The sequence below is a fragment of the Bubalus kerabau genome, chromosome 13, assembly GCF_029407905.1.
Source record: "Bubalus kerabau isolate K-KA32 ecotype Philippines breed swamp buffalo chromosome 13, PCC_UOA_SB_1v2, whole genome shotgun sequence".
Taxonomy (NCBI): domain Eukaryota; kingdom Metazoa; phylum Chordata; class Mammalia; order Artiodactyla; family Bovidae; genus Bubalus; species Bubalus kerabau.
The window spans coordinates 3,194,963-3,207,929 of NC_073636.1; the positions used below are offsets into that span (position 1 = coordinate 3,194,963).

Below are 12,967 nucleotides of genomic sequence, written 5' to 3' on the forward strand. Positions count from 1 at the left end.
AGACAGCAAAAGAGACACAGATATAAAGAACAGACTTTTGGACTCAGCGGGAGAAGGTGAGGGTGGGATGATTTGAGAGAATAGCATTGAAAGATGTATATTACCATATGTGAAATAGATGAACAGTCCAAGTTCAATGCATCAAACAGAGAACTCAAAACTGGTGCTCTGGGGTGACCCAGAGGGGTGGGATGGGGAGGGAGGTGCGAGAGGGGGTTCAGGATGAGGACATATGTACACCCATGGCTGATTCATGTGAATGTATGCTAAAACCCACCACAATATTGTAATTAGCCTCCAATTAAAATTAATAAATTAAAAAAAGAATACAATGGCCTCCTTCATATTCCAATTTATATACCTACAGATCAATCAATTTTATATGCTTATTGCAACCACATACTTAAATTAGAACACGGTGGTTCTCAACATGTAGCTTCTGAATGATCAGTGCAGGCATCACTGGAGACTGTTAGAAATGAACATTCTCAGCCCTTATCCAGACTTTCTGAGTAAGAATCTTTAAAGGTAAGCCAACCAATCTGGCAAAGCTGTGGTTTTTCCAGTAGTCATGTACAGATGTGACAGTTGGTCCATAAAGAAGGCTGAACACCAGAGAATTGATGCTTGCAAACTGTGCTGGAGAAGACTCTTGAGAGTCTCTTGGACAGCAAAGGAGATCAAACCAGTCAATCCTAAAGGAAATAAACCCTGAATATTCATTGGAAGGATTGATGTTGATGCTGAAGCTGAAGCTCCAATACTTTGGCCTTATGCAAAGAGTGGATTCATTGGTAAAGACCCTGATTCCAGGGAAGACTGAAGGCAAAAGGAAAAGGGGGCAGAAGAGGATGAAATGGTTAGACAGCATCATTGCCTCATTGGACATGAATGTGAGCAAACACCAGGAGACAGTGGAGGACAGAGGAGCCTGTGTGCTACAGTCCTCAAAGTTGCACGCTACAGGTTGCAAAGAGTCAGACAAGACTTAGCGACTGAAAAGCAAGTACAACCAATCTGTGTTTCTCTGACTCTGATGTGTATTCCAAAACTTTGGGAACAGGGTTATTTCTGTTTTATACAATGATACTGATTCTGTATTACATCATTATAAATATATTGTCTTATCTGAAGCAGAACTTCCTGGGGGGTGAGGCAACCTCAAAGTCAGGTTACCATCTCACACAGTCCAAATGAGACCTCTCATAACATGACAAATGGTCCATTACTCTCTGCAACAGACATGAGGGAGAAAGTTTCTTTTCTGCTGGCAAGTGATTCCCAATTGCCAAAAGCATCTATTAAATTCACAGAAGTGAAGACTTGGGACCACACAGTAATAATCAGAGCATAGAAAATGTATTATAGAAAATAGCGGATAACTACATTACCCTTATTAGCTCTGTATAAGTAAAGTGAATATATATAAAGAAATGCTTGAAGAACTTTTATTTTTAAAAAATATTCATCTTTTTGGCTTGGGATATATGATCTTGAGGGGCTTCCTGGGTGGCACTTGTGGTAAAGAACCTGCCTGCCAATTCAGGAGACATAAGAGATGTGGGTTCAATCCTTGGGTCGGGAAGATCCCCTGGAGGAGGGCATGGCAACCCACTTCAACATTCTTGCCTGGAGAATCCCATGGACAGATGAGGCTGGTGGCCTGGAGTCCATGGGGTCACAAAGAGTCAGATACAACTGAAGTGACTTAGGACGCATATGATCTTGAAAGATTCAATCTTACTAAATTAACGTCTCTTCAAAGGCAGGAAGCTTTCCCCAGGCTTCTTATTAGTGTGTCCTTAGCCCATGGCGCAGCTCCAGGTACCTAGAGGGGTCTCAATGAGTGAATGAATGGATGGATGCTTGATAAAACACCCTCCATGTCTCAAATTCTGGTTTAGGAAGATCAATTAACTCAGATACTGGGGCTCTCATTATTTTAACACAAAATAATAATAAGCTGAATATTTTTAACACACACAAAAAATAAGTTGAATCATTCTGTTTTTTCCTTTCCCAGTAGCATTCTCCTTCCTTAAATACTTCTTGTCACCTAAAAGTTAGAGGAATATAATGGACATTTTAAGGAAAGTTCTTAAAATAGATTCAAATGTAAATTTCATAAGAATAAGGATTTTGTTGTTCACTGCTATAACCATGGCCTTTAGAAATCAGTGCTCAATAAACATTTGTAGAAAGACTAAATTTTATTCTTTTAAAATTCCTTTAGAGGGGGGTGGTCCTAAGATGGTGGAGGAATAGGACTGGGAGACCACTTTCTCCCCCACAAATTCATCAAAAGAACATTTGAACGCTGAGCAAACTCCACAAAACAACTGAACGCTGGCAGAGGACATCAGGCACCCAGAAAAGCAGCCTATTGTCTTCGAAAGGAAGTAGGACAAAATATAAAAGATAAAAAGAAAGACAAAAGAATTAGGGAGGGAGATCCGTCCCAGGAAGGGAGTCTTAATAGAGGAGAAGTTTCCAAACACCAGGAAACCCTCTCACCTGCGGGTCTGGGGGAAGTTTTCGAGTCTTGGAGGGCAACATAACTGGGAGGAAAAATAAATAAATAAAACCCACAGATTACACGCCTAAAGGCAACTCCCAGCAGATAAGTACCCCAGACACTTGGATTTGCCACCAGCAAGCAGGGGCTAAACAGAGAGGAGTGGGTGGCATTGCTTAGGGTAAGGACCAGGCCTGAATGCCTCAAGGGCAATCTGAGGGAGCTAACGTGAGAGAGCAACCCAGACTGTGGGATAGCCAGAGAGAGAGAGAGAGAGAAAGAGAGAGAACTATCCTCCAAAAGGCCCTAACCTAAGGCACTGCTGGGTCTGCTCACAGAACAAAGGACTGTGCGAATACCAGAGGAGAGCTAGCTGGCTGTGGACCGGCCCATCCCCCGCCAGTGGCAGGGGCCAGGCGGGTGCCAGCCAGAGCTGGAAAGGGGCAAACTCAGCCCCAGAGAGGGCATCCTCTACCAAAATGAGAACAGGCTTCCAGTTTCTAACCAATACCTCCTGAGATTCTGCATGGTTGACATCCGCTGGGAGGGTCGCAGCCAGAGATCAGCTCCCCAGAAGAGACACATGGCACATTGGAGATGGCCACACCCAGAAACCCGAGTGGCTGGGATCGGGGAGGTGATAAGACACACCACACCTGAGGAGAGTGTGCTCACCATGCACCTGGTTGCTTGAGCTGCTCAGACCTGGGAACGGCACCAAATGCAGGCCCAACCAAGTCTGTGCCTTTGTGGAGTACCTGAGAACCTGAATGGCTTAGACCTGGGAAGTTCATGCAACCCAGGGCCCGCTCCCTGCAGAGCAACCTGAAGCCTGAGCAGTGTAGTCTGGGAAAGCACAAACGCCTTCAGTGGGGGCAAACCCAGTGTGGCTCCCCACACACGCCAGTGATATTTATTTGCAGTGTTCCTCCCTCCCCACAACACGACTGAACAAGTGAGCCTAAACAAGAGACCACCTTCGCCCGCTTGTGTCAGGGTGGAAATTAGACACTGAAGACACCAGCAAACAGAAGAAGCCAAATAAACAGAGGGAACTGCTTTGGAAGTGACAGGTGCAACAGATTAAAATCCCTGTAGTTAACACCGACTACATTGGAAAGGGCATATAGATCTTGAGAACTATAAGCTGGAACAAAGAACTATCTGAAACTGAACTGACCCCACACTGCCCTCAACAGCTCCAGAGAAATTCCTAACTCCTAGATATATTTTTACTATTATCATTTTAAAAAACATTTAATTTTTTAATTTTTAAGTCCTCTATTACTCCTTTAATTTTCACTTTTATAACATACTATTACCTTGACCAAAAAAAGACCCTATTTTTAAAGCAAACTTCATATATATTTCTTATACTTTTTGTGATTTTTTTTAATATTGTATTTTTGAGAGTCTAATTTCTACTCTAGATTTTTAATCTTTGCTTTATAGTATTTGTTACCAACTTGTACATTTAAGAATCCAATCTTCAGTACCCATTTTTACTTGAGTGTGATTACTGGCTTGATTACTCTCTCCCCCTTTTGACTGTCCTTATTCTCCCCCAGGTCACTTCTATCTCCTCCCTCCCCCTTCTCTTCTCAACCCAACCCTGTGAATCTCTGTGGGTATTCTGGGCTGTGGAGAACACTTAGGGAACAGAGCACTGCCTAGATCTAGCGCTCTCCTTTTGATTACCCCTTTTCTCCTGCTCACCTCTATCTCCTTCCTCCTTCTCTTCTCTATGTAACTCTGTGAACCTCTCTGAGGGTTACAGACTGTGGAGAGCACATAGGGAATTGATTACTGGCTAGCTTGCTCTCTCCCCTTTTGACTCCCCCTCTTCTCCTCCTGGTCACCTCTATCTCCCTCCTCCTGCTTCTCTTCTCCATGTAACTCTGTGAACTTCTCTGGATGTCCCTCACTGTGGATAATCTTTTCACCATTAACCTAGAAGTTTTATTATCAGTGCTGTATGGATGGAGAAGTCTTGAGGCTACTATAAGAATAAGACTGAAAACCAGAGGCAGGAGGCTCAAGCCAAAAACCTGAGAACACCAAAGAACTCCTGACTCCATGGAACATTAATTGATAAGAGATCATCCAAAAGCCTCCATACCTACACTGAAACCAAGCACCACCCAAGAGCCAATAAGTTCCAGAGCAAGACATACCATGAAAATTCTCCAGCAATGCAGGAACATAGCCCTAAGCTTCAATATACAAGCTGCCCAGAGTCACACCAAACCCATAGACATCTCAAAACTCACTACTGGACACTTCATTGCACTCTCAAGAGAAGAAATCCAGCTCCATCCACCAGAACACCGATGCAAGCTTCCCTAACCAGGAAACATTGCTAAGCCACTCGTCCAACCCCACCCACAGGGAGGAAACTCCACAATAAAGAGGAGCCACAAACTGCCAGAATACAGAAAGGCCATCCCAAATACAGCAATCTAAACAAGATGAAAAGGCAGAGAAATACTCAGAAGGTAAAGGAACATGAGAAATGCCCACCAAACCAAACCAAAGAGGAGGAGATAGGGAGCTTACCTGAAAAAGAATTTAGAATAATGATAATAAAAATGATTCAAAATCTTGAAAACAAAATGGAGTTACAGATAAGTAGCCTGGAGACAAGGATTGAGAAGATGCCAAAAAGGTTTAACAAGGACCTAGAAGAAATAAGAGTCAACTAATGATGAATAATGCAATAAATGAGATAAAAAACACTCTGGAGGGAACCAACAGTAGAATAACGGAGGCAGAAGATAGGATAAGTGAGGTAGAAGATAGAATGGTAGAAATAAATGAAGTAGAGAGGAAAAAAGAAAAAAGAATTAAAAAAAATGAGGACAACCTCAGGGACCTCTGGGACAATGTGAAACGCCCCAAGATTTGAATCAGAGGAGTCCCAGAAGAAGAAGACAAAAAGAAAGGCCATGAGAAAATACTCGAGGAGATAATAGTTGAAAACTTCCCTAAAATGGGGAAGGAAAGTCACCCAAGTCCAAGAAACCCGAGAGTCCCAAACAGGATAAACCCAAGGTAAAACGCCCTAAGACATGTATTAATCAAATTAACAAAGATCAAACACAAAGAACAAATATTAAAAGCATCAAGGAAAAAACAACAAATAACACACAAGGGGATTCTCATACGGATAACAGCTGATCTTGCAATGGAAACTCTTCAGGCCAGGAAAGAATGGCAGGACATACCTAAAGTGATGAAAGACAAAAACCTACAACCCAGATTACTGTACCCAGCAAGGATCTCATTCAGATATGAAGGAAAATTCAAAAGCTTTACAGACAAGCAAAAGCTGAGGGAATTCAGCACAACCAAACCAGCTCTTCAACAAATGCTAAAGGATCTTCTCTAGACAGGAAACACAGGAAAGGGTGTATAAACTCGAATCCAAAACAACAAAGTAAATGGCAACGGGACATTACCTTAAATGTAAATGGGTTGAATGCCCCAACCAAAAGATAAAGACTGGCTGAATGAATACAAAAATAAGACCCCTATATATCCTGTCTACCAGAGACCCACCTCAAAATAAGGGACACATACAGACTGAAAGTAAAGGGCTGGAAAAAGATATTTCACACAAATGGAGACTGAAAAAAAAAAAAAAGCAGGAGTAGCAATACTCATATCAGATAAAATAGACTTTAAAATAAAGGCTGTGAAGAGAGACAAAGAAGGACACTTCATAATGATCAAAGGATCAATCCAAGAAGAAGATATAACAATTATAAACATATATACCTCCAACATAGGAGCACCGCAATATGTAAGGCTGCTGCTGCTAGGTCACTTCAGTCATGTCCGACTCTGTGTGACCCCCCTAGACAGCCGCCCACCAGAATCCCCCATCCCTGGGATTCTCCAGGCAAGAGTACTGGAGTGGGGTGCCATCGCCTTCTCCGAATATGTAAGGCAAATGCTAACAAGTATGAAAGGGGAAATTAACAATAACACAATAATAGTGAGGGACTTTAATACCTCACTCACAACTATGGATAGATCAACTAAACAGAAAATTAACAAGGAAACACAAACTTTAAATGACACAATGGACCAGCTAGACCTAATAGATATCTATAGGACATTCACCCCAAAACGATGAATTTCACCTTTTGCTCAAGTGCACACAGAAACTTCTCCAGGATAGATAACATCCTGGGCCATAAATCTAGCCTTGGTAAATTCAAAAAAGTTGAAATCATTCCAATCATCTTTTCTGACCACAATGCAGTAAGTTCAGTTCAGTTCAGTCTCTCAGTCATGTCTGACTCCTTGCAACCCCATGAAACACAGCACACCAGGCCTCCATGTCCATCACCAACTCCAAACCCATGTCCATTTTAGTTGGGGATGCCACCCAACCATCTCATCCTCTGTTGTCCCCTTCTCCTCCTGTCCTCAATCTTTCCCAGCATCAGGGTCTTTTCCAATGACTCAGCTCTTTGCATCAGCTGGCCAAAGTATTGGAGTTTCAGCTTCAACATCAGTCCTTTCAATGAACACCTAGGACTGATCTCCTTAAGGATGGACTTGTTGGATCTCCATGCAGTCCAAGAGACTCTCAAGAGTCTTGTCCAACACCACAGTTCAAAAGCATCAATTCTTCTGCACTCAGCTTTTTTTATAGTCCAACTCTCACATCCATACATGACCACTGGAAAAACCATAGCCTTGACTAGACAGACCTTTGTTGACAAAGTAATGTCTCTGCTTTTTAATATGCTGTCTAGGTTGGTCATAACTTTCCTTCCAAGGAGTAAGTGTCTTTTAATTTCATGGCTGCGATCACCATCTGCAGCGATTTTGGAGCCCAGAAAAATAACGTCAGCCACTGTTTCCACTGTTTCCCCATCTATTAACCACGAAGTGATGGGACTGGATGCCATGATCTTAGTTTTCTGAATGTTGAGTTGTAAGCCAAATTTTTCACTCTCCTCTTTCACTTTCATCAAGAGGCTCTTTAGATCTTCACTTTCTCAATTACAGGAAAAAAGCTATTAAAAATTCCAACATATGGAGGCTAAACAACATGCTTCTGAATAACCAACAAATCACAGAAGAAATCAAAAAAGAAATCAAAATATGCATAGAAACGAATGAAAATGAAAACACAACAACCCAAAACCTATGGGACACTGTAAAAGCAGTGTTAAGGGGAAGGTTCATAGCAATACAGGCTTACCTCAAGAAACAAGAAAAAAGTCAAATCAATAACCTAACTCTACACCTAAAGCAACAAGAAAAGGAAGAAATGAAGAACCCCAGGGTTAATAGAAGGACAGAAATCTTAAAAATTAGGGCAGAAATAAATGCAAAAGAAACAAAAGAGACCATAGCAAAAATCAACAAAGCTAAAAGCTGGTTCTTTGAGAAAATAAATAACATTGACATGCATTAGCCAGACTCATCAAGAAACACAGGGAGAAGAATCAAATGAACACAATTAGAAATGAAAATGGAGAAATCACAACAGACAACACAGAAATACAAAGGATCATAAGAGACTACTATCAGCAACCATATGCCAATAAAATGGACAACTTGGAAGAAATGGAAAAATTCTTAGAAAAGTATAACTTTCCAAAACTGAACCAGGAAGAAATAGAAGATCTTAAGAGGCCCATCACAAGCATGGAAATCAAAACTGTAATCATAAATCTTCCAGCAAACAAAAGCCCAGAACCAGATGGCTTCACAGCTGAATTAAACCAAAAATTTAGAGGAGAGCTACCACCTATCTTACTCAAACTCTTCCAGAAAATTCAGAAGAAGGTAAATTTCCAAACTCATTCTATGAGGCTACCATCACCCTAATACCAAAACCAGACAAAGATACCACAAAAAAATAAAACTACAGGCGAATATCACTGATGAACATAGATGTAACAATCCTTAACAAAATTCTAGCAAACAGAATCCAACAACATATTAAAAACATCATACATCATGACCAAATGGGCTTTATTCCAGGAATGCAAGGATTCTTTAATATCTGCAAATCAATCAATGTAATACACGACATTAACAAATTGAAAGATAAAAACCATATGGTTATCTCAATAGATGCAGAAAAAGCCTTTGACAAAATTCAACATCCATTAATGATAAAAACTCTCCAGAAAGCAGGAATAGAAGGGACATACCTCAACATAATAAAAGCTATATATGACAAACCCACAGCAAACATTGCCCTCAATGGTGAAAAATTGAAATCATTTCCCCTAAAGTCAGGAACAAGGCAAGGGTGCCCACTCTAACCACTACTTTTCAACATAGTTTTGGAAGTATTGGCCACCAATCAGAGCAGGAAAAGAAATGAATCCAGATTGGAAAAGAAGAAGTAAAACTCTCACTGTTTGCAGATGACATGATCCTCTACCGAGAAAACCCTAAAGACTCTACCAGAAAATTACTAGAGCTAATCAATGAATATAGTAAAGTTACAGGATATAAAATTAACACACAGAAATCCCTTGCATTCCTATACACTAACAATGAGAAAACAGAAAGAGAAATTAAGGAAACAATTCCATTCACCACTGAAACAAAAAGAATAAAATACTTAGGAATATATCTACCTAAAGAAGCAAACTTTGGCCACCTCATGCGAAGAGCTGAATTACTGGAAAAGACTCTGATGCTGGGAGGGATTGGGGGCAGGAGGAGAAGGGGACGGCAGAGGATGAGATGGCTGGATGGCATCACCGACTCGATGGACATGAGTTTGAGTGAACTCTGGGAGTTGGTGATGGACGGGGAGGCCTGGCGTGCTGCGATTCATGGGTCACAAAGAGTCAGACACGACTGAGTGACTGATTGAACTGAACTGAAAGAAACAAAAGACCTATAATATAGAAAACTATAAAACACTGATGAAAGAAATCAAAGAGGACACAAATAGATGGAGAAATATACCATGTTCATGGATTGGAAGAATCAATATAGTGAAAATGAGTATACTACCCAAAGCAATCTATAGATTCAATGCAATCCCTATCAAGCTACCAACAGTGTTTTTCACAGAACTAGAACAAAAATTTTGCAATTTGTATGGAAATACAAAAATCCTTGAATAGCCAAAGCAATCTTGAGAGAGAAGTGTGGAACTGGAGGAATCAACCTGCCTGACTTCAGGCTACAGTCTACAAAGCTACAAAGCTTTGGCTACAAAGCTACAGTTATCAAGACAGTATGGTACTGGCACAAAGACAGAAATATAGATCAATAGAACAAAATATAAAGCCCAGAGGTAAATCCATACACCTATGGACACCTTCTCTTTGACAAAGGAGGCAAGAATACACAATGGAGAAAAGACAATCTCTTTAACAAGTGGTGCTGGGAAAACTGGTCAACCACCTGTAAAAGAATGAAACTAGAACACTTTCTAACACCATACACAGAAATAAATTCAAAATGGATTAAAGATCTAAATGTAAGACCAGAAACTATAAAACTCCTAGAGGAAAACAGGCAAAACACTCTCCGTCATAAACCACAGCAGGATCCTCTGTGACCCATCCCTCAGAGTAATGGAAATAAAAACAAAAATAAACAAATGGGACTTAATTAAACTTAAAAGCTTTTGCACAATGAAGGAAACTATAAGCAAAGTGAAAAGACAGCCTTTGGAATGGGAGAAAATATTAGCAAATGAAGCAACTGACCAAGAATTAATCTCAAAAATGTACAAGCAATTCCTGAAGCTCAATTATAGAAAAATAAATGACACAATCAAAAAATGGGTCAAAGAACTAAACAGACATTTCTCCAAAGAAGACACACAGATGGATAACAAACACATGAAAAGATGCTCAACATCACTCATTATCAGAGAAATGCAAATCAAAATCACATTGAGGTACCATCTCACGCTGGTCAGAATGGCTGCTATCCAAAAGTCTACAAGCAATAAATGCTGGAAGGGGTGTGGAGAAAAGGGAGCCCTCTTACACTGTTGGTGGGAATGCAAACTAGTATAGCCACTATGGAGAACAGTGTGGAGATTCCTTAAAAAACTGGAAATAGAACTGCCATACGACCCAGCAATCCCACTGCTGGGCATACACACTGAGGAAACCAGAATTGAAAGAGACACGTGTACCCCAGTGTTCATCACAGCACTGTTTATAATAGCCAGGACATGGAAGCAACCTAGATGTCCACTGGCAGACGAATGGATAAGAAAGCTGTGGTACATACACACAATGGAATATTATTCAGCCATTAAAAAGAATACATTTGAATTAGTTCTAATGAGGTGGATGAAACTGGAGCCTTTTATAAAGAGTGAAGCCAGAAAGAAAACCACCAATACAGTATACTAACCCGCATATATGGAATTTAGAAATATGGTAACGATAACCCTATATGTGAGACAGCAAAAGAGACACAGATGTATAGAACAGTCTTTTGGACTCTGTGGGAGAAGGCGAGGGTGTGATGATCTAAGAGAATAGCATTGAAACAGGTCTATTATCGTATACGAAACAGATCGCCAGTCCAGGTTCAATGCATGAGACAGGGTGCTCAGCGCTGGTGCACTGGGATGACCCAGAGAGATGGGATGGGGAGGGATGTGAGGTGGGGTTCAGGATGGGGGACACATGAACACCCATGGCTGATTCATGTTAATGTATGGCAAAACCACTACAATATTGTAATTAGCCTCCAACTAAAATAAATAAACTAAAAACAAAACAAACAAACAAACAAAAACAGAGACATTACTTTGCCAACAACAACAACAACAAATTCCTTTAGAGCCTTCTCTCTCCTTTTCACATGCAGCAGGTGAAACCCATCCATTTTTGTGCGGATCCACAGGGCTCGACTTCCCTAGAACACCTCTGCTCTTCTTTCTCCACATCTGCTGAAACGCCAACTTGTCTTTTTACCCCTGTTAAAGTTTCCCCTCCCAGAAAGGCTCATCAGAAATTCAAGGTTGTCTAAGTGTCCAAACTTCCACTCTACTCAATCCTACACTGGCTAACATGATAACTGTCAAGTATTCTTTTTGTATCACTGCTTCTCATAAGCTGCCTCTTGCCATATAGATCCTAGTTTCTGGAAGGCTAGAAGCATGGCATACACTTAGAAAGATTGTTTTTTAAAAAATTTCCCACATCTAACTTAGTGCCTTCTCATGTACCAATTTATCTTGCTTGTGCTTAGTTGTATCCAACTCTTTTGTGACACCATGGACTGTAGCCTGCCAGGCTCCTCTGTCCATGGGATTCTCCAGGAGAGAATACTGGAGTGGGTTGCCATTTCCTTCTCCAGGAGATATTCCTGACCCAGGGATTTATGCTGTGTCTCCTGCATTGGCAGGCGGATTCTTTACCACTGAGCCACCTGGGCTGCAGACTCTTTCTCCTCAGCCCATTTTCTGCCTTAAAGAACAAATGCCAAATAAAACAGGCTGGGTTGCTTCCATGTCCTGGCTATTATAAACAGTGCTGCGATGAACATTGGGGTACACGTGTCTCTTTCAATTCTGGTTTCCTCAGTGTGTATACCCAGCAGTGGGATTGCTGGGTCATAAGGCAGTTCTATGTTCATCAGCAGATGAATGGATAAGAAAGCTGTGGTACATATACACAATGGAGTATTACTCAGCCATTAAAAAGAATACATTTGAATCAGTTCTAATGAGGTGGATGAAACTGGAGCCTATTATACAGAGTGAAGTAAGCCAGAAAGAAAAACACCAATACAGTATACTAATGCATATATATGGAATTTAGAAAGATGGTAACAATAACCCTGTATACGAGACAGCAAAAGAGACACTGATGTATAGAAGTCTTTTGGACTCTGTGGGAGAGGGAGAGGGTGGGATGATTTGGGAGAATGGCATTGAAACATGTATAATAGCATATATGAAATGAGTCGCTAGTCCAGGTTTGATGCACAATACTGGATGCTTGGGGCTGGTGCACTGGGACGACCCAGAGGGACGGTATGGGGAGGAATGAGGGAGGAGGGTTCAGGATGGGGAACATGTGTATACCTGCGGTGGATTCATGTTGATATATGGCAAAACCAATACAATATTTTAAAGTTAAAAAAATAAGCTAAAATAATAATAAAAAAGAAAAACAGGCTGGGCTCTTTAGGTCCCTTCCAATAGTTTCTTGTCGGGGCCTCACTTGCTGGTCCCTGGGACAGGAGAGGCAATCTGCACTGTGACTCAAATTCTCAGTAGCAGAGAATCAGGCTGGGGAGCATATTTCCTTCTCCTGAGTCTATTCCTGAGGCCACTTTATAGAAATACTAGGCTTGTGAGTGAAGGGAGAAGATTACTCTATTTTTTTTTTTTTTTTTTTTAACGTGCAGAGGCTAGGGCACTGCAGGGTCAGAGAAACGGTCAGAGAAAGGGTCAGTGTCTGCAAGGAGTGCCCACCAAAGTGCCAC

General features: G+C 41.1%; 1 protein-coding gene across 2 annotated transcripts in view; it reads right to left on the bottom strand.

The window, feature by feature from the left end:
• The window catches only part of PAK5 (p21 (RAC1) activated kinase 5), a 429,499-nt gene that overhangs the window by 196,501 nt on the left and 220,031 nt on the right, over positions 1–12,967 (bottom strand). The gene's annotated exons all lie outside the window — the stretch shown is intronic.